The sequence below is a fragment of the Ricinus communis genome, chromosome 6 (genome assembly GCF_019578655.1).
Source record: "Ricinus communis isolate WT05 ecotype wild-type chromosome 6, ASM1957865v1, whole genome shotgun sequence".
Taxonomy (NCBI): Eukaryota; Viridiplantae; Streptophyta; class Magnoliopsida; order Malpighiales; family Euphorbiaceae; genus Ricinus; species Ricinus communis.
In genome coordinates, this window is record NC_063261.1 from 15,415,651 (window position 1) to 15,432,867 (window position 17,217).

A 17,217-nucleotide genomic window follows, 5' to 3' on the forward strand; every position below is an offset into this window, starting at 1 on the left:
CTTAAGGGCAGGAGATTCCAATTAAATCCTATGCCCTATAGGTATAAAGCTGCCTATCTAAGAAAACTGTTTGTCCATCATCTCCATTGCCTATCTTATATCCCACAATCCCATTAAAGATAACATAACAATCAAAAGCATCTTCCTTATTCTCTTAAAATATTGTCATACATGTTGGACTCCATTCTCATTTTCATTTTTCCATAAGGACCTTATTTGTTGCCAACCTGTTCATTACACCTACTATGATTTCATCCAATATTGGAACAATGGGTTTCTGCCTTGCCTCCAATATGCTCGAATTGAAGATCTCACTCAAATTGTTATCCGCTATGTTAGATTTGCTCCACTCTATAGATTTTTTCTTTAACTCCCCATCACTCCATTTCTTGGACAAGTTTGCATAGATGTGCCATGCACACCATTTGTATTCAGCTTGTGGCAGAACTTCACACACAACTTGTAAGAGTCCCTAATACATCAATAGAACAACATTAATAGTTGATACTAAATGCCAATCAAATTAAATAATAGAGATCCATATGAGACTAATATTTTGCATATATGAGATTAGAGTAAGTCTTCTACCATCTTTAAGATCAACCTCCTTAACAAGCTATGGTAAAAACCACTTCCAATTGACTTTATTTTCTTTATCTACCACAGCTCAACAGATTGGATAAATTTGCTAAGCTCCATCTCTCCCTACAGCAACTAGGACTTGTCCTTTCACAAAACCCTTTAGAAAACTACCATCTAGACCTATAATTGGTCTAGATCCAGCCTTCCATCTCCTCTTTAGAGTATCAAAGCAAATAAAAATCCTATTAAATACCTTTTTCCATATTTCAGTGACTCATTGCATAGTTCAACTTCAGTTGTGCTACATGGATTAGTTCTTTTTATAGCAGCAACATATTGATTTAAATAATTGAACTCAGTTGTGTAGCTACACTTAACATGAGACACATTCAACCTCATTTCATCCTCTGCAAGTTTCACTAACTCTTTCACTTTTGGATTAGGATTTTTGTATAACTTATTTTTGAACTATTTTGCTAAAAAGCTAGTAGTAGCTAATGAGTTTTTATAAATTCTGTAGCAATTATGTTCAAGCTGTAGTTTTTTAATCATTAATCCCTTATTTTTACCCTATTTTGAAATGAATAACAGAAAAGGACAACCTTCAGACTTGCACTTTGCTCTAATTCTATATGGCTCATTCGAGTTCAATTTCAAATCACATCCTTTAGTTATAGAATACTTAGTAATAATATCTCTAGCCTTTATTGCATTACTAAATGTCATTCTTAATATGAAATATGGATTGTTGTCCTCTACATCATATCTAACCCTCTTCTTTGATTGCTTAATCAACACCTCTTCTTCATTAGATTAATCCTCTTTTCCACTGGATTCATACTCTTCATCATTATTATCATCATCATCTTCCTCTTTTGTTCTTTTTCTCCTCAGACTCATTTTTATTTTCATCCACTTCGCCAACACTATCTATATTACTCACTCCCTCTACTACATTCACAGCAGGTCCATCTATATCATTATCAACCTGGACAGTACTTTGTTTAGGCCCAACAATATCAATAGAATTCTCTCATTCACCTACACTTTTACTAAAACCTTCTGCCTCTTGTACACTAAATCTTATGCTCTCTGCCTCACTTGCATTACCCTTACCAGTATTATCCACTTTATATACTTCCTTAACCATAATTATTCATTTTTTCTACACCTTCACCCTCACTAAATAACTCACTCAAATGTGGCTCATGCACACTTTCTTCAAAACGCCCCCTCCACTTTTTAAATTGGATTGACTATGTTTACTAAGCCCCTTATCAACTTGGTTTACTAGTTTCACATAACTATATTGTACCTACATGGCTATTCTCATTAAGGTCCACATCTATTAACAAATGGGGCACATCAACATCATGATATGCATAAGTATGCAATTGAGGTTTCCCTTTTGATTTTATAACAAATTCTATCATTTTTCTAATTCTACCATCATCCTCAATTAAAAAGAGGCCAATATCTAGTGTTTTCCGAGGTTTAAGAACATATATCTTACTCACATTAGGCAAATCTAGTGGTATATGAAACTTTTTTATAATGTAAGGATATGATAGATAATCCATATCGAGTCATCAATTATGTCACACTCCCCATCCACATATGCTAATTTAGGTAAAAACACCCATTTACCCATATAATGAAACACCAACTCAACTGTAGCCATGCTACACATAATCCATAATCACAAAATAAAAAACAAAAAAACTATAAATGAGTCCTAACACTATAAAATGATATCAATTTAGCATTGTACAAGACACACACACGACAACATACCCAATACTATTTTTAAAACCCATATCGATAAATATTATCCTTGTTTAATAAAGGATGAATCTACCATAATACCACTTGCATTAAAGAAAGGAAAGAAACCCAAAGTGCATGTCAAGCAATAGAGTGACCACTTGCTCCCCACTTTTACATCTTGTATTATCGGTTCTTTTTATTGTAAAAGGTCAAAGAAAACTATTGTTTATGTTAGACATAGAAGAAGAGTTAACCACTTCAATCTAACCCCAAAAAACCCTAGATATTAGCGCACATTTTACCGCCAGTTCTCATTTATTAATAATGTGTTAAGTAGCTAATAGAGACCTTCAACCACGCAAATTATTTATTTATAGTTTGGGGCCCACATGTCCAACTCACCAAAAGTAAACATCTGTTAGATGCCACACTAACCTGAGGGCCTAAATGATTGATTTTTTAATAATAAAGCATCTAATTGGAATAAATAAATCATTAGGGGCCTAAGTGAACCACAGATAATAGTTTGGGGGCCTGTTTGTACCTTATCCCTTTTTAAATTAAAAAAAATATTATTTTAATTAGTTTTATTAGCTATTAGAATTAAATTATGTCTAATGTGAAATTTAAAGATTATAGTGATTTTTTTTATTACTAAGCCCTTTGACTGGACTTAATTTGTCATCTTTAATGAAATGCTAGAAAAATTTACTAAGAAATGATAACTCTTTTTGGGATGCGGTTGATGACTCTTTTTGGATTAACAAATATTGGCATAATAAAACTTTTCATATAGAGCGGGTGTATTCAGAACTGTTATTGAGTGCTGAAAAAAAATGTTAAATATTTATCTCAATTTTTTAACAAAGTTTCAAGTTCACATTGTTATCATTCATTTAATTAAAAAAATATAAGAACTAAAACTTTTTTAAATCTTAATGATGAAAAATTATTCTAGTACCAAATAAATTAATTTATTAACTTATGATGATATAGTGCTAATATGATATTGATCATGTTTATAAATAATTTTCATTAATAATATACCTTTTAATAAAATAACAATATATTGTATTAGATGGGTCATATGAAATGTATTTATCAGTTGGACAATAAAATATTGCAGATATTCAACTCGGTGGATTTGAACTATTTAAATATATATTTATTTAATATGCAATTTTTCCATTAGCTTGGTGAAGTGAAAATAAACTTTTCTATTATATAATTGTTGAATACGAGTATAATGTAATTGTAGTAATTTTATTTTTATTATATAATATTAGATTAAATTGAATCCAATTGAATTAAGTCAAAAAATATTTATAAATAATAAAATTTTTAAATTTTAATTGCACCGTACTGAACTGTACCGTCCCATTAGACCTGAATCTTCTTATGAACCGTTCTAAAAATTTAGTACGATTCGGGACGAAGAATTTTAAGCTCTAGCACGGTTCTGGAGATCCAATTTTAAAATCTTTGATATTTGGTATGATTTTAGAAATTCTTAAATTTTCGTATTCCCTTTGTTTATTATCTTTTAGCTCCTTGTAAGTTGTTCTTTGGGATTTTTTTAACTTACTTCGGGGAGGTAAGATCTCAACAGATGTATTAAGGAAGCCTATTAGCTTGGGTAAAGTTTTTCTCCTTTTATTAAAAATAATAAAGTTCATCCTATTATCCAAAAAAAGTTGAAGTCAAAAATAATTTATATGACATTTAGAAAGTTAGCATGGCGTGTGTCATCTGTTTAAATGGTGTAAATAATTTCTACCTCTATTAATTAAGGGCATAAATCACACTATATTTATTTATTATGAAAGAAAGAAAAGATATATGCTTAAGTGAAATAATATTAAAGAAAAAGAGTTCAAGAGTAAATTAGTTTCAAGGTTCAATATATTTTTATTACGGTAACATGTATGGATGACCATTTAAACTTTTGGCCAAATCTCAATTAAGCCCTTGAACCTTAAGTTGGAACAATTAAACCTTTAAACTAAATAAAAAAGAACAATTAAGTCCTTCTATTTCGGCAAAAGGTACGGTTAACCCTTAAATTTTGGCCAAACCTCAATTAAGTCATTAAACTTTAAATTAGAATAATTAAGCCCTTAAACTAAATAATACTAAGCAGTTAAGCCCCTCCATGCAACTTCTTTACTACTACCATTAACTATTTTTATTGATAATGATCCACATAAAATGATAACCAATAGCATAAAGACACCTAGATTATAAATTCTATTTCTTATATTTCTCAAAAATAACACAAAATAAAAAGAAAATACAAAAAATTAAAATAGTTATTTCAATAAAAAAAATAAAACCTAAATTTTCACACTTAGGTTTTATCTTAACCCTTCACACTTAGAGTCTATCTTTTTTTTTGTTCAAATAATTATTTTAGTTTTTGTATTATTTTTTTATTTTGTATTAGTTTTTAGAAATATAAAAAATATAATTTATAATATACGTGTCTTTATGCTATTGGTTGTCATTTTACGTGGGTCATTATCAATAAAAATAATTAACAGTAGTAGTATGGAGAGGGATTTAATTGTTCCATATTATTTAGTTTAAGGGTCTAATTGTTCTAACTTAAAGTTTAATCACTTAATTGAGATTTGGCCAAAATCTAGGGTTTATCCATACCTTTTGCAAAATAGTTAACGGTACTAGTAATAGAGTTGCATAAAGGAACTTAATTGTTCCGTATTATTTAGTTTAAGGGCTTAATTATTCCAACTTAAAATTTAAGGACTTAATTGAGATTCAATAAAAAGTTTAAGGGGTTATCCGTACCTTTTGTCTTTTATTACAAAGTATAAAATTCAATAATTGTCTGACCTATTGAAACTTCGAGCTGCAGTTGGTCGCACTTGAAAATTTTAAATTTAGGCTCGAGTTTAACCCGATCCAGCTATGCAGGTCTAAATTTTTGAAGAACGGGCCGGACAAATACCCAAGCCCATAAATTGATCTAGTGATCTCACATGTAATTTACTAAAAATTGGTAAAACTCAAGATAAGTTTATTGTAATTAATAAGGTCAATAATCATGTATCAATTACTTAGAGTAATATTTATTTTCAAAAACTTGTGATAGTAGTGCTGATCAGACTTCTTATGCAAATGTAATCTAAACAGCATAGGCATTGCTGATAGGTGACTCAATAATCCTGATACCAGTCAATTGAATTAGCAATCGTTTTTCAACCACAAAGTTACCTTCTTCCTTAATGCTACATAGTCAGCTGCAAGTGGATTTCCATTCATCTGCCAAAACTAAGAAACCAAAGTTGAGAATGTAAAATAATTATGTCAATTTATTTTTAATCTATCATCACGGATATTGGAATTGAAATACTGATATTCAATCTTATACCAGATAAATAATAGGGAGAAAATAACCCAAGGAGTAGAATAACAATAATTTAAAGAACAGATTATAGAAGATAATAAATTAAAACTTAAGAGGGACAATAATGTTAAATATCCATATACTAGTTCTGCCAATTGTAGATTAATTTACCTTGTTAATTTATAGCGTTGATTATTGTAATCTAGATTTTTATACGAATACGAATTAAGGTATTGATATATGGAATTTCAAAGTACCAATTGGCAACTATCAAGAGGGAGTGAATTAGCAATTTAAAAGATTAATCAACGAATCTAAATTTAACTGAATATTTTTCTTGAAAAAGAAAAGAAGAAAGGGCAAGTAAAAAAAAAAAAAAACACATAAGTTTACAGGAGCTCAACATTCAACTGTTTATAATTCATTTTCAAATTTAAATTTTATGTGTTTTGATTGAAATGAAAGTTAATCTAGAATTTAAATAAAATTTATAGAATTAATTATAGCTAAACTAAATTCTAATGAAATAATTGGTAAAATTTTTAAATGAATTTTGTATTAATGAGTCCATATATTTTTATTGGTGTATATATATAGAGTTAATCTAGAGAATATCGGGCAAAACCCTTATGGGTGGTAAAATACTACCTTGAGAGTTTTAATGCAGCTATATACTTAAGACTCGAACTCGAAACCTTAATTAAGTTAAAAAGACTTTTACTATCTCATTTACAAGTTCTTGAATACTAAAATATCTCTTTTAATTTTACTATTTTTATTTTATTTTTTTATCTCAAATAAAATAAATTTTTTAATAAATTTTAACTAAACACAGCGTAAGTCTCATATGAAATTTTCATTATCTATTGTTAGAGTTTAATATAAGAGATGTGTTTTTTTACTTAAAAGAGAAAAGTACAAAAAGTATCATGTAGTTTCTTTTTTAACAACATTAAATATATGTTTTCTTCTCACACAAACAAAACTTGTGATTACATAATATCGTTGCAGAAATAAGTATTCCATCATAAAAAATTCTAATTCACGGTAATTTAATTATCTTTACTGCAATCAACCACCAACCACCATTATCATATTGTTCGTATCTGTAATGTAGGTTTAGAGCTTAACAGTTTTGTTATTTGACCGTCAGACCATGATGGAAGAAGTCATTTATATGATAAGATCGATTTGACAATTAAACAATAATGTCATGAATTGTTAAGTTTTAAACTCATATTATTAAACACGAGAAATATAAGAATGATGATTGATTAGAGGGATGATGGTTGAATCTTTATAAATTAAAAATTTTTAATAGTGAGAAATTTATTTTTATTATAATTTGTAATCAAATACTTTTATGTGTCTGAGAAAAACGCATATATTTAAATTATTAAAAAGTATAAAATAATTTTTTTTTTTGTACTTACCTCTAAAATTTAATCAAAATATTTTTTTTTTTTCAAGGAACCAAGTCCTGTTTTTTAATGTCCTACATTATGGCCCTTTTACATGCAAACCCTAAGATTACAATATGAGCAGAAAACACCCCAAAACAATTTTCAAATTTACTAACCCCAATAAAGTGGTTAGCAAAAAATATGATGAATTCCCAACAACCCAATTTATGATCCCAAGAAAGTTCTGAATAAGATTGGAGTTGAAAATTTGATTAACAACCAGGGAAGCTTAATAGTTAGTAATGGTCCTCTTAATCTTATAAATATCTCAAAGGCCATTACATTTATATAAATTTAAGGGAAAATAGCAAATACTATTCTTTTTTATAACTACTCAACTAAATAATCTCTTCTATAGAAACAACCGCATATAAACTTGAACTCTGTCAAAACTTATAGTCTCTATCAGAAGAGGTTTTCAAAAAGAATGAAATGAAATGCACTACCATATTTCTGTACTTTTTTTATTTTAACTTGTGCAAGTTGGTTTTTGCATTTTCACATACACAATTGAATTGAGTTAGAATTAGTGAAGTGTTTGTAAATTGAGTTTCTGGGAGCTCATATACTTCTTATTTATCAAGTTGATGTCCAGGTTTTTTTTATAGCTTTGTTGATGATTTTCAATGCCAAGTAAATAGAATCTGTCATTTCTTTTTGGGATTTTATGGGAGTTGAGTGTTGAGTTGTGAAATTTGCTCATATCATAAGCCCGACGACTAGGGTTTTTGATTCATATTACTATTTGATCTATTAAATTCCACAAAACATATGTTCATTTTCTTATATATTTGAGCCTACCGATTAACTATAATCTAAAGCCTCGTAATTAAAACAAGCTAGATATTTATCCGTACATTTAGTGAGCTATTTTGTTACTTTAAATATAAATAACTTTTTAGTCTAAACAACAAAATTATACTTCTTTATTTGATTATAGATATTTTTCAGTCTGAAAAAATAGAATTGCAATTCTTTATATGTTTAAATATAAAATTACTTCCTTTTACTCGCATGTAAATATTAATTATTTAACTCGTTATAACTTAAAAAATAAAATGATATATATTTTTCTAAATTTATCATCACAATATTTTTAGTATTAAAATAATGGTAAAATCCCTTTTATATGGTAAATTCATTTTTAAATGAATCTATTTATAAAATTTATACTGATTATTTAATTAATTGTTAAGGAAAAATCAAGATTTTCATGTAAATATATATTAATATAATTAAATAATTATATTTAGTAAATATTTTATAGTATGAATTATTATTTTCTTTTTATACTTTAAAAATTATAAATTAAATCTTTTAATTCTAATATTATAAATATTTAACTAGTAATACATTACAAACTTAATTAATATTTGTCATTTTTGTGTTGAGCATTCAAAAAGATAACTTTTTAAGAGTATGAGGTAAACTCTTAAATAGATTAAACATAGGTGGTGGGTTATTATTTTGATTATAAAATTAATTTTATAGATATAAATTAATTAAATTTTAATAGTTACAAAATTATTTATAATATTTTAAAAAGTAACACCAAATTAAATATTTTAAATGTCCTTCTTAAATTTTTAATATTTCAAAATTTTTATTAGTGCAATAATACAAGATAATGTTAAAAATATTTATTAATTGATTTTAATATTATATAAATTAATACTATCAACATAATTGATATTACTATTTTTTAGGATTAAAAGTTATTATATAATTAGAAAATAATTCATTAGTAAATATAATATTCCAAATCTTATTTCTAGGATTAAAGTTATTATATAATTAAAAAATTAATTTATTAGTAAAAAATATTAAAAATACTATTTCAAGAACTAGAATCATTATCTAATTAAAAAAAATAACTTATTAGTTAATTTAATACTAAAATATAATTAATATGCTATTCATAGGATAAAGTTAGAAATTATTATCTAATTAGAACACTGATTCATTTCGTTAGTATAATATTAAAATATAATAAAAATATTTTTTTTAAGATTAGAATCAGTGTTTAATTGGAAACATAATTAATTAATTATTAAATTAATATAATAATCATAAACATTATACATAAATTTAAATTCATGTATCAAAAAATAAATATATATATCAAAATATAAACAAACATGTCAAAATAAATTTAGATCTCAAAAAATTAATATTATATATTCAACAATATAATAATTAGATAATAATTAGATAATTGACAACATCAAAATCAAGATATCACTTAATTTTAATACACCAAAATTATTACTAAATACTTTTAGTGCTGATCTTTATATATACTTTCAATTTCCGTATATATCAAGAAAATTAATTTTCTTTTATAATTGACATCATTAATTTTTACTATTTCTTACAAAAGTATCATTATTACACATTTTATATATAAACTATTCACATTAATTTTATTAGACTTGCCAACTCATTGATCATTATTATATGAATTTAACTATTAAAAATTCAAATAAAAAAAATCTAGCATTACATTGGAATTCAAAAAATATATTCAAAAATATTTAAAAGTTAAGTCTAACAGTGAGTGCATATTTCAATTTGAGTAAGGTTTCAACTTCCATCTCCTCATTTATAACTCAAAAACATTATAATCAATAAAAATTTAAAATTTAGGATAAGAAAATTGAAATTTAATTTTAAGTGATAATACTTATTTTAATAATGAATAAATTTTTTTATTATTAATTATTTAACTAGAAATTATATATATATAAAGCACGAGAAAAGAAGGGAGAATTTTTAAACTGAGTAAATACCCTTACTAAATTTATCATAATTCTATATATAATTAATTTAATTTTCTAATCCTAATATAATTAATTAGTGATTAATCTTTTTCTAGTCCTAAAAGAATTAATTAGTAATTAATCTAATCCAATCATTATTCTATCATAATTTTATATACATTCCTAATCTTATAAAACATTGATAAATTACTCACAGTGTATATATATTATCATGATAGAGTTCAAATAACTCAATATACATTTTCGCAAAAATTAAAGATAATAAGTTAAAAATAAAAAAGTATGATACTTTTGATTTTATTTTATCGATATATTAATTTATGTGTTCATTGTTATTGTAATATTTTATTAGTTTATTTGAAATCTAAGTATCTATTAAATTTATAAAGTATATAATAGCACATGAGTTCCTATTATATGACAAAAAAACTCATAAAATAGTTAAATATTTTTAATAAATATTAGTAATTTATCAAATATTTTTATATTGTGACTTTTATAATAATGATTTACGCATGTAACATGCGTGACAAGAAATATTGTTATGTGTATATATATTTATATAATCCTAATTTTGGTACTTTATAAAAAAGGCCTATATATATTTATATAATCCTAATTTTGGAAATTTATAAAAAAGGCTTATGGGTATGAAAAGAATTCAAATCTTATAGCATTTTGATTATTATGTCCAATTCTTCTAATTTTAATAAATTTATCTAAGAACACAAATATTTGGCAATTTTGCCAATTGACTCCCAGTGTAATGTGAGATAAAACACCCATTGATATTAACACTTAAATGTGTAGGCATACATCACATCTCATATATCATTTAATAAAGCCAAACCAAGTGGGGTTATTTTTTTAATATAAATTAAATGGTTGTATTGATATAATAAATTATTAAATCTAAAATCATTTTTTCCAAATAAATTAGGAATAGGTAATGTATATATTTTTATTGGTTATGGTTATAGATAATAATTATAGTTGTTAATGCGACAAATAAGATAGAATGTGGATCTCTCGCATTTTAAATACTAAGCGCACATTTTATATCATATTATATCAAATATCAATTTGAGTCGGCCTTCTTAATTGGATAAAATTGTCAAACCATTTACTTTTTCAGAATAAATTTTTCAAAATTATAAGAATTGAACATAATATTCAAAATACAGTAAGGTTGGAAATTTTCTTTGTACCAATAGCCCAAAAAATCCTAACTCTAATTCTCATTTAATGCTCAAAGTTGACTATCTTTTCTAATTCCTACTTGAATTGTTTTCACCAAGAATCTTGTATGTACTGGTAATTACTAATTACTCTATAGTTTTGTTGTATGACCCATCACGTTTAGAAAGTTAAAATAATCTCAGTGATTGATTTTTGACTACCTATTATATACTCACTACTTCACAAATAGACAGAAAAAGCGGGTATGATGAAACATTGAAGAAGGAGATCAGTATAGCATACCTGTATATGTACATGATAGCAGATTCTTTCATCACAAACCCCAATAGATGAAGCACTTGAAATAACCATGCCTTCTGCTTCTAAATTCTGCATCAGAATTGACAAGCCCTTGTCTTGATTTGTCTGCATGCATACTTGTATGATTAACTCTCCATGTTTAATTTCGTGTACCGAAACTGTGGGAGCTTGAAGTTCTACAGATGCATTATGTTGAATTGCTTGTCCGTTCTTAATCTTTGATACTATTGAATTCTTCTTGAGAATTAACTCCTCTATTTCACTTTGTACCTCTGGAATGTATTCAAGAACTTTGTCAATTATAACTGGCGCTGTCCATCTCTTCTGCAAGATGAGCCACAAATTGCACTTGAAAAATGCCTCAAAAGAAGAAGCTGCATAGTATAATATATTAGCGTATGTCCACCAGTCCATTCTCATTTGATTCCGAAGGGTAATCATATGTTAATAACTATTCCATAAGTTAAAAGCAGCATTTGCATGCAAGAAAAGAGATCATAATACCTTCCAATCTACAAAAGAAAAGGCTGTAACAATAAAGAAAAATGTCCATCCGTATATATATATATATAGACACACACACAGAGCTAACCTTTGATCTTCTAGAATTTGGGAGCAGTGAGCCAAGAGCCAAGTATGATGCATTGAGTTTCATCCTTCTTACTTTTTCCTTAGCATTATGCTCTTGTTTCTTTGATGTTGAACCTTCTTCTGCATTGGTTTGCACCTTCAATTTTTCAGTCAGTATACGTCTGAACCTATGCTTTATCTCCTTTTTCTTGATGACCCTTTTGCCTCTCAGTCCTTTTTCTTTGTTGGACTTATCCAATGAAGTATTTTCTTGCTCAACAGTAGCATTGGTATTTATCCCAGAAGCTCTTAGATTATTCTTATCAGAGGGTAGTGAAGTACTGTTATCATGGCAGGCATTCAGTACTGTGCTTCCAAATAGTTCTTCATCACTTCTGGTCTTGGCTAGTGAAAAACTTTCTTGCTCAAGAGGCATGTTTGGATCCAAATCACCCGTATTTCCTTCTCCGTAAGAAGGCCAGGGATCATTGGAAACTTGAACGTTTTTTAAGAAAGTTCTATCTTTATGATAGTGGAGTATGTTCTCTGGAATTCCTTCATTGATACTGGACATGGCCGATGCTGAAAATTCTTCCGCAAGAAGAAGATCAGGATCCCACTCACTGACATTTTTAGTAAATTCAGCAGCATGTGACGATATGCTGCTTTCTTGGACAAATGGCCACTGACAATTGAAGCTGCCAATTGAGTTATGATCCTCAATAGGTAATGATAACATGTTACTCTCTTGTTGGCATTGCCATAAAGTATCTGAAGTTTCAAGAGGGCTGAAGAAATTGTGATCTACAAGGTGGACAGGATTTTCAAAAGGTGGAGAAGACATGAATATAAATTTACTGCTTGTGGACTATTATCTCCTTAAAATTGTAAGAAGTGTATGACTTGTTCAATTGCATGATAATTAAGGAACCAACACAATGAATTCAATGCATTTATTTTACAGCAGAAGAAACCCTAAATGAACTTTTAGCACTTCTCACCAATTTGGATGAAACAGAAGGCACCCAAACTAATAGTTGAAATATGATCACTCTTCTCGATCGAGCAAAGACGAAAAATATTGCTTGTGGGAATCATCATGTGTGCTTGCTCAGCATGCATGAAGACATATTTTCACCAAATAAGCCTAATTCCAGGCATATTTTCACAGTATTTCAGGCTGAAAAATATATGTATAAACGCTAATTCCAGATATAGAAAACTCTGGCAAGTGAAGCTGCACCATATGTAGCTCATGCACTCAATTAAAAGTGGCTAGCCTCAAAAGAAAGGGGCTAAATGCTTGTAAATTACTGCAGAGATTAGAATCTGAAGGCTTCTATTAACCCAAAAGAGAATCTTAATATTCTTAGTGAGGCTAGCTGCACCAAATTGAATACACCATAACCATATCCATCCAATATCAAAGAAACAGGAAGAGAGCGAGAGAGAGACAGAGAGAGAGAGAGAGATGGGTCAAAGGAAAGAGAAAAGAAACAAGGCATCAATCATCTTCAAACTCTAATCTGTACAAAGTCAATGTTTAAATGTTGAAGTGAAGAGCTGAGTGACATACACATGATGCAATGGCTTTTCTCATTAAGGATACATAACTTGAAATATAAAACATATATATATAGGTAATTGCTAGTACATTCCTAAACAAGCACTAGTACACATTGCCTCCTAATTACCAACTTTCAAGCACATATTTTCTGGAGATCCATGCACATGGCAACATACTAACCGCATGATCATGTATTAAATAAATAACGTTTAATTAATAAATGCAAATATCAATAATAATGTACTCAGAAAAGATTTATACTTTGTTTTTCTAATGTTCTTTATCTTCCCATTTTTTTTTATCAAACCAATTGGAAAACATATGACTACCAGTAATCTGAAATCAAATTTCATGCATAACATCATACAGATTAGCTTTTTCTCAGAAAACTAAAGAATTTTTAGGAAGAGAAAACTGAAGGTCTTGCCCAACTAGACAAAGCTAGGGAGGTCTTGCCCAACTTGAAAGATTTATAGACTAAATAAAGGAGTTAATGATTTCTTGAAGGCTACAAACTCTTACCATGAAATTGAATCAATCCCATTGAGAAAACAATGATAGTATTTTCCAGTCCAAAAGAAAATCCAATATTTATTTTGCCATGAGAGTGCACACAAGAGAAAGCCTTGACAAGTATATCCAAGTAAATAACAAACAAAAATATATTCAATTACTTCAATAAAAAAAAAAAGAACATAAATCCAAGGAATTACATAAACAAAATTTTAGAATTTGAAAAATTAATTAACAGAAATTCATACGGAACGAAAAATCATAGGAAATCGAATAGGAAAGGAAAGCTTTATAGCCATGCCCTAAGGCATGAAGGTATGAAGGAGATTCAAATGTATGTTATTTTTAGATGGAGATTTAAATAGATCATAAAATGAAAAACCATGGAACTTACTAGACACATTCTTACTAGACCTGCAACTTCAACACAAAATGCTATTTGCTCGATCATTGAGAGAGAGAGATGAAAAGGAAAAGTGAGAAGAGATAAATGAATTTGCTTGAATAAGCTCTCTCCGAATCTCCATGTCATGATGAATAAAGAATGAAAAGGCTTAAAAAATGTTTGAATTAGGTATTTATAGTCATATTGAACAATACATGGAACAATGAATTCACTCACAGCTTAGCCAGTACTATTGTAGTACATATTCACAGTACATATTCACAGAGATACTGATGCATGTAATAGAAAGTTATATATATACTATTTTTTTTCTAAGTTGCGTATGAATTATAATAATTTTACTCATTATTATTTACATACTAATAAATTAAATTAATTTTAAATAAAAATTAATATGATAATTTATTTAATAAATTCATAAATCCATTTACATGGGCATGTCCCAAAATAAGAATCACTATCTTTTTGCCTTTTATAATAATGGCTACTGCCATTGAATGAAAATCGGTCATCAGGCCTTTTTTTTTTTTTTATATGCAACAGAAACTCAATCTTTCATAAATAAAGAAAAAAAAAAAGAAAAAAAATCGATCGTGCCATTAACAAAAATAATTCACTATTTTTTAAACCAAATTAATAGCAAACGGCACATATACACGTATTATAGCTATTAATTATCAATTCATATACAAATCTGAAAAATGTTATCATATCCACATAATATTAAAATAAAAAGTAATAGATTCAAGAACAATCAAACAATTATATATCCAAATTTAAATTGATTTTGAATGATTAACATGAAGATTGACTCTGATACCACTTGTTAGTTTGAAATTTTAGGGTGAGAAACATCACTAATAAATTCAAAGCCAATAATGTATAATTACTAAAAATTAATAAATAAATAAATAAATATATATATATATATTGCAGAAGCATACCTGAACCCATAGCGATTAATTGCTCTCTGGAGGTATGTGGTTAGCCTTCTAAATCAATATATATTCAGCAAGAGCCTTTTAATTTTATCTATATTTTTTAATTTTATCTATATTTTTTAATTGATGATGGGATGCCAGTTTAAAATAAAAACTCTACTTGTAACCTAAGGACTATAAGCACTATATATAGAGAGATAATAAAACTCTAATGTTATCTTTAGATATTTCTATTTTTAGCCTATCATAAAAATAGATATTGCTCTTAGGTCTTTACACATTAAAAGCCCACATCCTATCAGACACGTTAGAAACTAAATTACCTAAATCTTATTAAATCACTTTTAATTAGGTTTAACATCATATGATAACATACAATACATAATTAACGCCATTGTTAGATTAAGAATCTAACAATAATAACTTATTATCAATTAACAATTATATACCATCCATTGTATATTGTCAAATTTTAATCATAACCCATTCATTTACTTTTATTAGATTTAATACTCAACTAATTTGATTTTTATATGAATAATCAAATACTCTAGATAATTAATTTATCATATATATTTGTAAGCTACAAATTATATACTTAACCAAATCTTATCATAATATTAGTAATTTTCATAACACTCCAAAAGTCATTTAAATTCTTTCAAATAAGTTTAAAAATCAATGATTAAAATATCAACTTGTAATTACTGAAAAAGTGAAAAGATCAAATTATCCCTGCCATATTAATATCATAACAAAAAAGCCTTTACTAACATAACTAATTATAATTATACTTAAAATAGCATTTTACATATAAATCCCTATTTTAAATTACTGCATTTATTAGTTCTTTTTAAAATCTTATATAATAATTATAACACCCGACCCTACACTGATAGACAGGGGCTACAAAGACTGACACTGTAGCTTTATACTATAATTAGTTGGTCAACATATCTCTAAAACTTTTATCATGAATGTAAACTAGTGCATTAGGACTCTAATCTTCAATATTAAATTTGTAACGCTGAATAACCCTCAAAAATATTTCAGCCTAGTTATAAAATAAAGTAATAAAATAATTTGAAAAGCCAATCGGCTAACAACAAGATAATACATAGTTCCAGATTAATATAAATAATAACTAATAATATACAATGCTATAAATTTATCCATTCTCCTGGTATGTAGGATCCGAACCGACTATCCCTTTCACGTAATTGCTAACTTTTCTCTCCAAACAACTTTCAAGCACTTAATCTTATAAATCACGTATAAATGAAATCGAAAATTAATTTAATCCTATTTCCCGATAATTCTTATTGAATATCTAATATTTTTAAATTTATTTATTTTTATATAATTCTATTAATTCTCTAATTATTTAAATTAACTAATACTACTGAAATTACAACAACATTTTCAGATTAATTCCTCCTGTAAAACAGATTCAAGACCTGCAAAAAGAAATCATACAGTGCACAAAATGCCCATCCAAACTTCCTAACAATTCAGTTCAATTTCAATCTAACCAGTCCAACTAAATATCTAATACAATAATCTAAACAATTATCTCTATATCACTCTGAATTTTATCTTCTTGAGATAATTACTTTTAATCCTTAAACACTCATGTAACTTCAAAGTATTAATTGGTAACATTAATAGTAATAATAACTGATTGTCAATTAACAATTATTTGGTTAGATTTAATATTCTATGAATTTGATTTCTATATGAATAACCAAATACTCTAGATAA